Source organism: Thalia democratica, chromosome 6 (genome assembly GCF_965202585.1).
Source record: "Thalia democratica chromosome 6, ktThaDemo2.hap1.1, whole genome shotgun sequence".
Classification (NCBI taxonomy): Eukaryota; Metazoa; Chordata; class Thaliacea; order Salpida; family Salpidae; genus Thalia; species Thalia democratica.
Genome location: NC_139170.1, coordinates 18,376,089 through 18,389,122, shown reverse-complemented (window position 1 = coordinate 18,389,122; position 13,034 = coordinate 18,376,089).

Genomic DNA, 13,034 nt, shown 5'->3' with positions numbered 1-13,034 from the left:
TAGTTTGGTCAAAACACTATGTTTTTTTTAAAACAACTGTTTGGGTGGCCTTCAAAAGTAGACCAGATCTTTAGTCAATTTATTTAAAAATAATATGCATATTTAAAATTACTTTAACTTAATCAATATGGTATACAGAGGGTTTTTTTTATAGGTAAAAAAAGACTATATCACTGTAAAATTCCTTAAATGTTTTGGAGCTTGAAAATAAAATTGTTTTAAAAAGTTATAATGAATTCTTTAACTTTCAATATAAACTTTGCAACTTTTTTTTACGATTATCAGTTAACTATTTATTAATTAACTTCTTTTTTTTTTGAATATTATTAGTTATTATAAAAACATTTAACAATTTTTTATTCACAATAAAATACAAATTAATAATTTTCATTAGTGGTTTTTCACTTTATTGTTTTTGTACCAGTTAGATTAATTTTGTATCAATTTCATTTGTATGAATAAGTTTAAATGTTGATATTTGGATTGACTTTATTGCTTTTTTTAATAATGAGCTAGTAAAAATATTGATTTAAAATAATTTTAAATTTAATCCGAAGTAGGCAAAAAATATTAAAGGTCAATTCTGAAATGATTGTGATGAACATAATTAATGACAAAATACTTTAACGGTACTTAAAACTTAAATGATATAACTATTTTTAATTTACTAATGAAATCGTAAAATTAAGTTAAACATTTTTATCTGTAATATAAAAGATAACAGTTTTGCTTTGTTTTTATAGTATCAGTAGTAATAATCTTAATGCAATTTAAATCTTTTATTTACTACCAGGTTTTGGTGGGAAAATTCTGACCTTGTCAAGTATGATAAAAAAGTAAACTAAGTGAAATTAGTAGGTAAATTCTTTAGTAGTCATTATCTGAGAATAAAAAATTTTTTTTGTATTCATCATTAAACTAAAATAAAGAAGCTAAACTTTCTATCAAAAAATACTTATTATGATACTTCAAGTTACTTTATAGTGATAAAGTAAAAATTCAGTTCATAAAGTGTATGAGGTTTATAACAAATTGTACTTTTTTATTAAAGTTATGTAATTTACTTGTTATAAAAAAAAACAAAAGATTTACGTATTTTGTTTTTACCAACTTTACTTACTTTAGTTAAGTTTAAAGTTTTAAAGGCTTTGTCTAGTAAAATATTTTTGTTAAAAAACACAAAACACCATTTATTTGTAAAAAAACAAATTAATATGAAGAAATTTTAAAAAGTATAAGATTAAAGAAACTAGTTTAAATTATAATTGCATCTACAAAAAAGTAACTTTTAATTTTATTAATTTAATTAATATTTTAATTTATTAAATATTTATTTATTTAGTTTTTCTATGTTTTTAGTTTTGTTTTAAAAGTTTTAAGCACTATTAATCTTCAAATTAATGTTAAACTTATTAAAAATTAAACATTTTCATAAAGTTAAACTTTTCAAACGAGTTTCCAAACAAATCATACTTTTAATGGAATAGATTATAGAATATAAATTTAAACATATCAATAGCATTTAGAAATACTTAAAAATAAAGCTACTGTTTTAACTTTTCGCTCATTTTTAATCTTTTGATGCAATATTTTACGTACAAGCTTACTATTTATCATTAAATAAAACTTTATAAAAATACTTATATTTGTGTCAACAAATTTAATAAAAAAAAACAATATACTTATATAAAACAAAGTAGCGTCAAAGTTTGTATTAAGAAACACAGTTACAAGTTTAACCACTTTAACCTATAAGGATTTATCGTGTTAAATGCGTAAAATTAAGCTGATAAAATCTTAAATAAGGCGGCCGCACACTAGCTTTAAGTGAAAATTCTCCGTGAGCTTTGTATCAATTCATTGCTTGAATATGTTTTAGTCCAAAAATAGAAAAAAGGGTCATGTTTTCACATATACTGTTTCATCATTGCTAATTTGCTATACTAAAGTTTTTATGCTTCAACCTATTTGACCTTTTTATTGAAAAAAATAATAAACTTTGCTTTTAAATAAAATGAGCTTGCTTAATTAAGTTGTAAAGTTCTATTACTAATCTTATGTCCCTTTTTTATATTAAATAAAAGGAATTCATAATGTTTGTAAGTTAAGCAAAATGATCCTGTAACGAATATTGTTTAACCTTTTATTTTTTTAACATACTAAGTAACAAAAAAAGTATTTTTATATCAAATAAGTTTTTATTTACCATTAAATCAAATTGTACTTTAATATATTTTAGACTTTTGAATAAGTCTAATATTCTAAACTAGTTTTTTTGTTAAATATAAAATATTTGGTATTAATACTGTCTAACGTCAATTATAAAGTAGCTTTATCAACCTTTACCGGAATAATACATTTTTTATTACAATAATTATTACTAGAAACAACCATAAAACATTTGCATTGAAAAATCTATAATTAACTTTATAAAATCAAAGATACAATACTACTGCAATGTTAAAGCGGGAACGGGTCAAAAAAGCACGAAGTCAAAATTGCACGAGGGGACTAAATTGCATGAGGGAACAAAATTGAACGAAGACAATTTTGCGCCAAGGGTAAACTTTGCACGAGTTACAATTTTGCACGAAGAGTCATTTTGCACGAGAGTATAAAAAAAACAGAAAAAAAAACATAAATTAATTAATAAGAATAAAAAAATACTGACCCAGGGTAAGGGTTAGGGGTAATAGTGATAGTAAAAAATAAAATAATTATAACTTATAAAAATTACTATTATAAAAAACAACAAAAAAAAATTAATCAATAATTAATAAATTGAAAAGAAAAAAAAAGCTACCGACCAAGGGTAAGGGTTAGGGGTAACAGTGATAGTAAAAAAAAAAAGAAAAATCAGTTACTGACCTAGGGTAAGGGTTAGGGGTAACACTGATAGTAAAATAGATAAAAAAAAAAAGTAAAAATCAACCCGTGCAAAAATGTCTCCGTGCAAAATTATCTGTTTTTGCAAAAATGTATTCTCGTGCAAAAGTGACCCTTCGTGCTAAAGTGTTTTCGTGTAATTTTGTCTTCGTGCAATGTAGTCCCCTCGTGCAACTTTGTCCGCTCGTGAAAGTTTGACACCTACCCGTTAAAGCATTTAACTTTAGACTAAATATAAATACAATCTTATTTTTTTAACTTGTTCACACTTTTTACATGTGAGAAAATTATGTGCAAACTTACTATTTAATACATTTAAAAGTACAACTTTAGTTTTTTATAGTTTAACTAGTTTTTTTTATGCAATGCTTTTTGTCAAAACCTAACAAACAAACCTTGTTTTTACTTATATAGCAAAGTTGCTCGTAACGATATTGTTTTTTGCGGGCTAGTACGCATGCATTTACTCCGAAAAACTGATTTATGAAAAAAAAAACTGCTTTTAAGTGACAAAAGTGATTAATGGCAATTAAAATTCTTAAAAAAAAATTTTTAAGTTCACAACTCGAAAAGTAATGTAAATTTCAAAAATCTAAAAAAAACCTATGTAGGTCTAGTCAATACCAACAAAGACATTTTTAGTTTTTGCAAAAAAATATCATTTAAAAGTTTTATTTCAGAATTGCTAAAAAATACTATATTTTAAAACTTATTTCAACCATATCTCCAAAAGTACTTTTAAATTTTCAAATAAAAAAAGTTTTTGTATGTATTAATTAGACCTACACAGGTGTTTTTTAGTTAATTTAATCAATTAGGCCTGTATACGCATTTTTCCTTTTAAAAAAATATTTATTGCTTCTTGAGTTGTGGCTCTTTAATTTTTTTTTTTATTTGAGTTGTCGGAATTTGAATTATTCGAATTTTTATCGTCGTGCACCAAATATTTTTTTATTTTTTTGCTTAGCTATAAACTAAGAAAAACTTAAATTAGAAAAAAAAAAGTCAATAGTATAATAAGCTTTTGAATCAACATTTATTTAAAATATTTTATATTTTTTTTGAAATTGTTATTTATTTTCCCGCTAATATCTAATACCTTTTATGCAGAAACAAGTATAAAAAAGTTTTTTTTTAGTTTTAGTTCAACAAACAGACTATATATAACTATTTTAAAGTAACACCAAACAAACAAATTTTGCTTTTTTTTTGTGGGATGATTTTTTCTTCGATCAATAACATTACTTTATTTAATATTTAATACACAGATAGTTATGAATTTTAAATTATAGCTCTAATAATACTAATTTAACAGCACCTTTTTTATGAAGTTTTATGACATATAAATTAGAAAATCCACCCGATTTAGAAATGTATAAAAACACCTAGCTTATACTAATATTAATAATATCACAAAGGTTTTAAATGTTAAAAAGAAAACTCAAGACTAAATGTAAGGAAGTAATGTTTATGTTTTTAGCTTTTTTTAAATAAAAATATGAGAAACTTAATCTTTAGTTTTTTATAACAGTTATTTAAAACATTTAGCTACCTTGAACACAAAAACTTGAAACAGTTGCTAAATTTTAGATTATATTAAAGTGTTTCGAAAAATACAGCACATGCAGCAATTAAGCGTCTGTAACAAGATTTTTAAACATATTTAATTTTAGCTAACTTAACGTATAATTGAACAAAAAATCGAATAAAAAGTAATGCAGAAAATAAAAACAAATGTTTTGCTTAAAAAGTTATTTATATAAAAAGGACACAATGTAACAAATAGTTTTACGAAGCAAAGTGATAACACGTATTAAATTTAGAACTTATTTAAATTCTATCAATCAATGTATTAAAACAATAGATTTTAAACATTTATTTCAAACTTTAGTTTTTATTAGTTTTTTTTTCAAATAAAAACCTTACAGCATGCATAATTTATGAATTTTCACATTTTAATTTGAGACGCTAGTCAACAACATTACATCACTAAAATAATAAATAGTGAATTTTTCAGAAATTAAAATGTTTAGTTTGACTTTGGCGGTTGGTACAGCTTTAGATTTGATTTACCGATTATCTTGCACTTTACACCAATTAACAAGATGCTAAATGAAATCTCATTGAATTAAAACTTGATAATAAGTAGCTTGATACTATGTCTATATATGACGTAAATTTCAGTACATATTTTGAAACAGACATTACATGGACTACTAAAATAATGTTTCAAGTAAATATTTTTGATTAGCACGTAGCCTAAAAATTATAAAAAGTAAATAAAGTTATTGAATAATAATTATAAAAAAGGCTATTCTACAAAAAACAAGTATAACCTTTTTGAATTATTGTTAAAAAAATAATTTTTAACTGTAAGGAACATACTTAATAAAAATGTCTCTAATGAAATAAGTTATTATATTTTTAATAAAACAAACTAAAACGTATAACATTTTATTGAAATAGTTCATTTAGCAAACCTTAAAAATACTTTTTTTAAAGATAAAAAAGTTATTCACACTTAAAGATAAAACTTAAATTCCATATTTAAAAATTTATAACCTTACTTAAACTTAAATATAAAGAAATATTTTACAATTTTTTGTTCAAATTGTGTAAGAAAATTATAATTTTTTAATTTTTTATATCCTTCATCGTTAGTTATTAAGTTTTAGAATATTAAGGCTTTTTTACGGCTGACTTATTCTTATAACAATTTACCATTAAAAGATAATCTGCAAAAGATTTAATTTCTTAATCAATTTTAGAAAAATTTCAAGATCTAAATTGTAACTAAAGGTTGATAAACAAACTCTTGCGGGTCGAATCCAACCAGACAGGCAGAAATCACCGGTCCATTGCTTATATCACAATAAAACTCCCACATATGAAATCTAAGTCGACAAAATAACTTTGATTAAAATTTATAAACATATTTTTGGTTTAACTATAAATATAAAATGCTGCGAACTTTATGATTATTTCAATGATGTAGGTAAATTTTATATTTTAATCTTAAGTTAATAAATATTAAAAAAAAGATTTTTTTTAAAGTCTGGCATATTTAAAAAAAAAGCCTTATACCCAAAGTTAAACCAACTGCTAGATTAATTAAAAGGCACAAACTAATTAACTTAACGTATGATTTTTTAGGTAGCGAACCTCGCTAGAAAATTTGAATAACACTCAGAAACTGTACAATTTTAGGACTTTCGTCTAATTAATGCGCTATGTAAATTCATATTAATAATTTGCATTTTACTTAACAAGATACAAAAATGATTTAACGTAAAGTCATAACAAAATTAATTACTGAGTATATAAAAACTATTTACGTTGACGCTTTTCATAGCTTTAAATTAAGGTTTATAATTGGTTGAATAATCTATAAAATTGAGGTTCAAAAAGAAAAAATTAAAGATTAAAAAAATAAGTTTTTTCATCGAAGAAAATAATATAAATGTTAATTTTAAGTATTGTTTATTGAACGATAAAGAAAAAAGGCTAAAAAGTTTTGGTCTAAGGACCTGGTGTACGAAGGAACCTTTCGGTCATTGAGTCGTACACCAGATGCTTTTACAATCTATTACGAGCTATAAAAAACTATTTTTTTAAATTTAAAGTTTTAAACCTAAACATATAAAACAATCGATAAAAGAAAAAAAAAGTTTTAAAAGAAAGTTAACTAATATACTTATTTATTAAGTCTTATTCGAAATGTACTTAAAAACTTGTCTAATATAAAAAATAGTAGTAGAAAAAAAATTAGAACGAAAAAAATAACTTTAATTTAATTTTTAAAACAAAATAAACAATCCTAATAGCAAACATGAAGGTGCTGGAAAGATGAGTTTCGAAGATTCTTTAAAGAAGGTAAAAACTAAACGAGCTGAAATATTTTTACGTTAAATTTTATCAGTATTTTATTCTAGTTGTTTAACTATTCATTTTTGTTTAATAGTGTGATTGAAACAGTAGAGAACATTTTTATTTGAATGGTAAATATAAAAATAAATTGATTAATTTTTGAAGATGTGAATTTAACCATAAAATCAGGTTAATTTTTATACGTAAAAAAAAAAAAGTAAACTTAGTAAAGGTTGAGAATTTTATTATTTCAAAGACATATATAACTTTAATGTTATTGTCTTGTTTTTTGTAACAATACGAACATTTAAAGTCAATATAATTTTTATAACAGTATTAAAATAGCGTTAAATGTATCTAGGTTTACTGTATTGAGCGTCTATTTATATACTTTTATATAAATAAACTTGACTTAAAATGTTTGAATTGTTAAAAAAATTTATCGTAAGTCTGTTGAAAAGCTTTATGACAAACTTTCGGAAACTCAAGCTAAATTCAACGAAAGTAGCGTGAAGTATGTCTAGTTTTACTGTATTGAGTGTCTTTTTATATACTATTTTTTAAAAGTATCTAGTTTTATGATAAAGAGCAAACAAATTATGACAAAACTTTAAAATCATTAAAAAGTTGTTTTAACTTCAACTTCGTAAAAACTTTTATTCTATAAAGGACTACGAGTAGGTTTAAAAACAATAAACATTTTAAAAGTTGCCCTTATTCTTAAAATAAGAGACTTAGCATCCAAAAGTATAAGATTCATATTCGTCTATACTAATTGAGTATAGAAAAAAAAAACAACATATAGTACTAAAAAACTAGCTCAGAATTACAAAAAACTTTCATATTTTGAACTTTTAAACTATAACATCTTTTGCAAACATGACAACACCAACTTTATGAAGTGTTATGATAAAAATGGGATGTTATTAGAAAAGATTCGGTGGTGTTATCGCTGTTTTGAGCAAAAAATAATAATTTAACAGTAGCGAAGCTAACCTAGAATGTTAACTTAAGATAGAAATAGTATTGTACTGAATAGTTTGTACAAAGATATACCACATACACTTGAATGCCTTTGGTTAAACAATAAAGACTTACATAGTTATTTTTTTATAAAAAATATCTTTAGGATTCAATAAAAAAGAAAGTTTAGAAAATTATAAAAATAAACTATATAAACTCTACTGCATAAGATATCTTTGAAGTAATGTGTTTTAATGAGGTCTTTTTTAAATACCCTCGAATATATATAATATCAGTAGGTATAACAATAAGTATCTTTGTTCCATTTCCAGCGTACTCATATAAAAACCTGTTTTTATAATTTGGAGATAGACAAAACATTATTAATACAAAGTACAACTTTAATAAGACGTGTCATTAATATTTTCCATATGACTAAACGGCCTTTACGGGACTTTGAGTTTAAAACTATTTAATTTCGATAAAAAAATTACTTAAATAAAACATTTTATAAGTTTCTTAGATATACTAATGATTTATTTATCATGGGTTTCAATTTTAATTTAGAAGAACTTGGAAATGCAACAAACATTGGTAGGGTGAGTTAGATTATTTGAGTGCTTATATACCACAGCCTACTTGCTAGGTCTCAACAGCGGTTTTTCGCGACTAAGTCTGCCTAATAAGGATGAAACTAGTCGTGAGTTATCTCGGATGCTGTTATTGATTGTCGTGTGGTGAAGTTCAGTATCTGTTGTTGATGGCACGAAACATATTAACTTTGTTGATGATGGCCAATATAAATACTGGTTACAGCTTTGTTGATACTAGAACAAAGTGTGAGTTAAGAACTTTTTACTGAACTTATTGTATAACGAAACTTGTTTTTACTTAAAATCAAAATTACCAAACTTATATGCTATACAGCTTTTAACCTCTGAATTTAACATTATAATTAAACAATAAACTTTTTTAGTTACTTTTCAACATCAAAACACTTAGGTGATATAAATAAAAAATTAATTCAAAGATGTATTAAAACAAAATAAAAATTCATTATGTATTAAATACATTTAAAAAACGAGAATTTTTTTCATAAATTTTTTGTTTTAATTATTTTGTTGAAAAGAAAATGATAAAAAACGTTTTATAAAATGTAAATTTTGTAGAGGCTTACTAATTTGGATAGGGAAACGTTTGCCTTTTGTCATTACAAAAAATATGTGTATGTTCTAACTAGAATTAGTTTTACATCTTGTACTTTTAGTAGCCAACTTATTTAAAAATTGAATAAAATATAACATAGTTTTGAAACTAGTTAAAAAAAAAATTCAAGCCCTTTTCTTAGTACAAAAGAAGTTGATTTATCACAAACTATTCTGTTTTTACTTCTATAGCATATTTTTATTGTTTATTGAACGATAAGATAAAAAAAACGTTTAAAAAATTTGGTCTAAGGACCTGGTGTACAAAGGAACCTTTCAGTTATCGAGTCGTACACTACATGCTTATAAAGTTTCTTACGAGCTATTACACATAGTTATTTTTTATCATTTAAATAATTAAATCTTTAGTAATGAACAATCAATTAAACGAAAACAAAAATGAAAGAAAATAAAACTAAACGAAAATTTACTGAATTTTGTGTTTAATAATTTACTATAAATCTTGTTTAGTAACATATGAACTAAAAATATATATACAACTTTAAATTAACTTCTAGAAGTAGGTAAACAACACTAATAAAAAACGTGTGAATACTTGAATTAAAGGTTACAACTTCTTTAAAGAAAGTGAAATGTGATACGCTGAAATTTTTTACAAAAATTTTTTTTTTTATGTATTTTTATTAAAAAGGTAATTTTTATTTTATTTAATAATTTAACTTGAACAGTAAAATCAATTTTACGTTTGAATATTTAAATAAACTGTTGTAAATTTTAAAAAAAATAATTTTAAAGAAGTGATTTTTACAATAACTGAACTAAACTTTTATAAAATATGAAGATAAATACTGTAAAACTTATGCTTTTAATAAGAAAAAAAAAAAAAACTGTAATATTTTTAAAAATAATAATATTAACAACAACAAATTTTCTTGAATTTTAAAGTATTATTTTTCTTTTTTTTTTCTTTTGAATATTTGTCCAAGTCTAAAACTGTAATAATAGAAAGCAAGCAAAATTTGCAAAGATAAAAGAAGAATTTATTCTTTAATTTCCTCAAAAAAAAAAAAAAACTTAAGTTTGCTTGGAACAGTTATTTTAGCTTACTATTTCAATACTTTATTTTCTACTAAAGTAAAAACATCTATAACCATTTTTCTACTTTTGTATACTAAAAAAGAAAGAAAAAAAATTGTAAGCATAAGAAAAAAAAAAGTTTTTAAGTATTCTGAACTTTATTCAAAATAATAATCTTAAAGAATAATCTTAAAATATAACCAGATAGAAAACGCTAAAACCTAGACTAAACCAATGTTAATGTAACCAAACAAATAAACTTTCGAACAAAAAAAAACAAAAGTATAAAATAATAAATAAAACTTTGGATGTTAAATGACAAATACTATTAACTACTTAAACAAAGTAAGCAGACGAGTAGAAATGATCACTAATGACCTTTAGAATGACTATTTAAAAGATAAATTTTAAGTTTATCCTGGAACTTTTCAAAATGACTTATGTTTTTTAGATATAATGGTAGCTTAATCCATAACTTACTTCCTTGGTAGGATAGCGATTTATGACCTATTTTGCTGTTGAATCTAGGTAGAAAAAAAATTGTTTCTGAAGACCTCGTATGATAGTTATAGACATTTTTTACACTTTTATAGTAATTTTTAAAGATATCTAGTAACAAGTTATTGTTAAACTTAAACATAAACAGACTTATTTCATATATATATACAGACTTTCAACATCTAATATTTTTTTCTGAGTTTTTAATTCTCTTTTACACTATCATCATATTTCTTATAATGTACGCATCTAAGTGCTCTGGTTATGAGAAAAACATACGCTAACTTAACTTACAATTTATAAACTAGATTCATAGTTTTATTTTTCGAAGTTATGCGTATCTAATTTATTAAATATTTTGTTTTAATAGTTATATATTTCGTTTATTTTTCAGTTTCCTAAAAATGTTAAAAAACTTAGTTTAAGTTAGTTTTTATTCGACTAATAAATAAAATCAAACAAAGTTCTTGATATATTCTCATTATGCGCTTCGTGCAACCCTTTTCTAAGATGCACAGCGTACGCAGAAGAAATGAAAAAAAAAACATCTTATACTTGTAAAAACTAGTTGCTTTACTTACTCGGGCATGAAGTTTTAAATTAATACAAACAAAATTTTATTACGCTTTTATGCTCAATTGGCATTAAGATATTAACATCTTTGCAAATCTGTTTTACCCATTTATGCAGCACCTAAAAATTTTAAAAAAACCTTTTTAGACAATAAAAAATTTTAGAGCTTGATGATAATTGATTCCAAAAGTTGACTTGTAAAAGACAACGTTAGTTAGAAAGAATTGCCAACAAAATAGAATTTCGAAAATAACAGATAGTTAAAAAAATGTTTTTTCGTAGGCTAAAAAAACAAAAAAAACATTAATAGTCAAAAAAAAGCACAATAGAATATAAGTTTTTAGTTTTACTAAAATAAATTGTCTGTCATAAAACTGTGGCATATAATATAACTGTATGTAAGTAAAATATTTTTTTTCCAAGTAAATATATTTTGGTTAAGACAAAACATAATGTAGTATCAGTTCATTACAGTAGTCAGTACAGTACTAGTATAATAACATTAAGTTTTAAGAACATATTGTCTTTGAAATTCTTATGCTTTATTAAATAAAAGCATTTATTAAAATAGTTAAAGTTTTTACATCGCCGAAATTTCTAGTATTGGACTAAAAAAAATATTTTTGCATATTCTTAATGGAATTTAGAACAAACGCTAACAAAGTACTTATATATTTTCATTTCTTTAAATTTAAGGATGTTTTTATTTTTTCAGCACAACTTTAGAAGATTAAAATATGTTAGTTGAAATTTTTTTTTTACTCGTTGATTCTCAGCTTAATTCTATTAATTTTTTGTTTTGTTGCAAATTAAAAAAAAAGTAATAAAGTTTAACGAAATAAAACCGGAGTTTAGCCGAAAATATTAATTTTTATTTGTACTATTCTTTTTGGATACTATTAAATGCTTGTTTTAAATACAAAAATTTCAATATAAATTTATACTGAAAAAAAATACAGCCGTTTTTTAGTTTTGTTTCAGCTTAGTCCAATATAGTTTTTTTAGTAAAAAATTCCGGTACGACCCTACTAGCTTTGATAACAGTTTTATTATTATCATTAACCATTACTGTCTATTTATTTTGAATGAAAGAATTCACTATCATCATTTGGCTTGATCTAATTGGTTTTTGAAGCTAATGATCAGCCAATCAAAATTAGACAACAGTTGAACTAACGTCAGTATAGCAAAATAACGTGTTTGATTTAACAGAGTTTGGTATAAGTTAATTTACTTATCTTAAGTTGTATTATTTTCTTGAGTTATATCAAAGAACTATATAAGAATGAGTTCATGTTAGAAACTGATAACTAGTTATACTAATAGCAATCAGTTATATTTTGTATTAAATTTTTTTTATAATTTAACTTTATGTAAGTGTAATTACATGGTGTGATATACAACTTTGCTAACATTAGTACAGTTGTATTAAAATTATTATTATTTTATAAATAAATAACTATACCATTCATTTTAATTTTTGGTTTAGTATATAAGATAGGTTTATATGTTTTTCAATTTTTAAACATAAATTTTAATTACAACTAACAGTACTTAATAGAAAATAAAAGTATTTTTATAATTATAAGAAACTTTATATACAGGGTTTCCACACTCCGGCTGACTAAGGCTATTTTAAATTTGAAAAAAATAGCTGGCTGACTCTGGCTAGTTTGAAGATTTTAATAATCTCCGGCTCTAAAGTGTTTTTTTTATTTCTAAAGTATATTCTGTAGTTTTGCTAAGGAGTGGTTTATTGTTAAGCAAAATAAAAATGGAAAATTAAGCAAGTAATCTAAAACTAATTTTAAAAAGGTTTTGATAGAAAATTCTTTGAAGTCTCAACAAAAATAGAAATTGAAATATTTATCTATACTACTGATAAAACATTTTTTAAGTCAAACTATTTATAAAATTGAAAATAAAATAAACATGTTTAAGAATTTTTATGTAAGTTATGTTCAATTGAAAGTCATAAAATGTAATCATTTTTTTTATTATTAT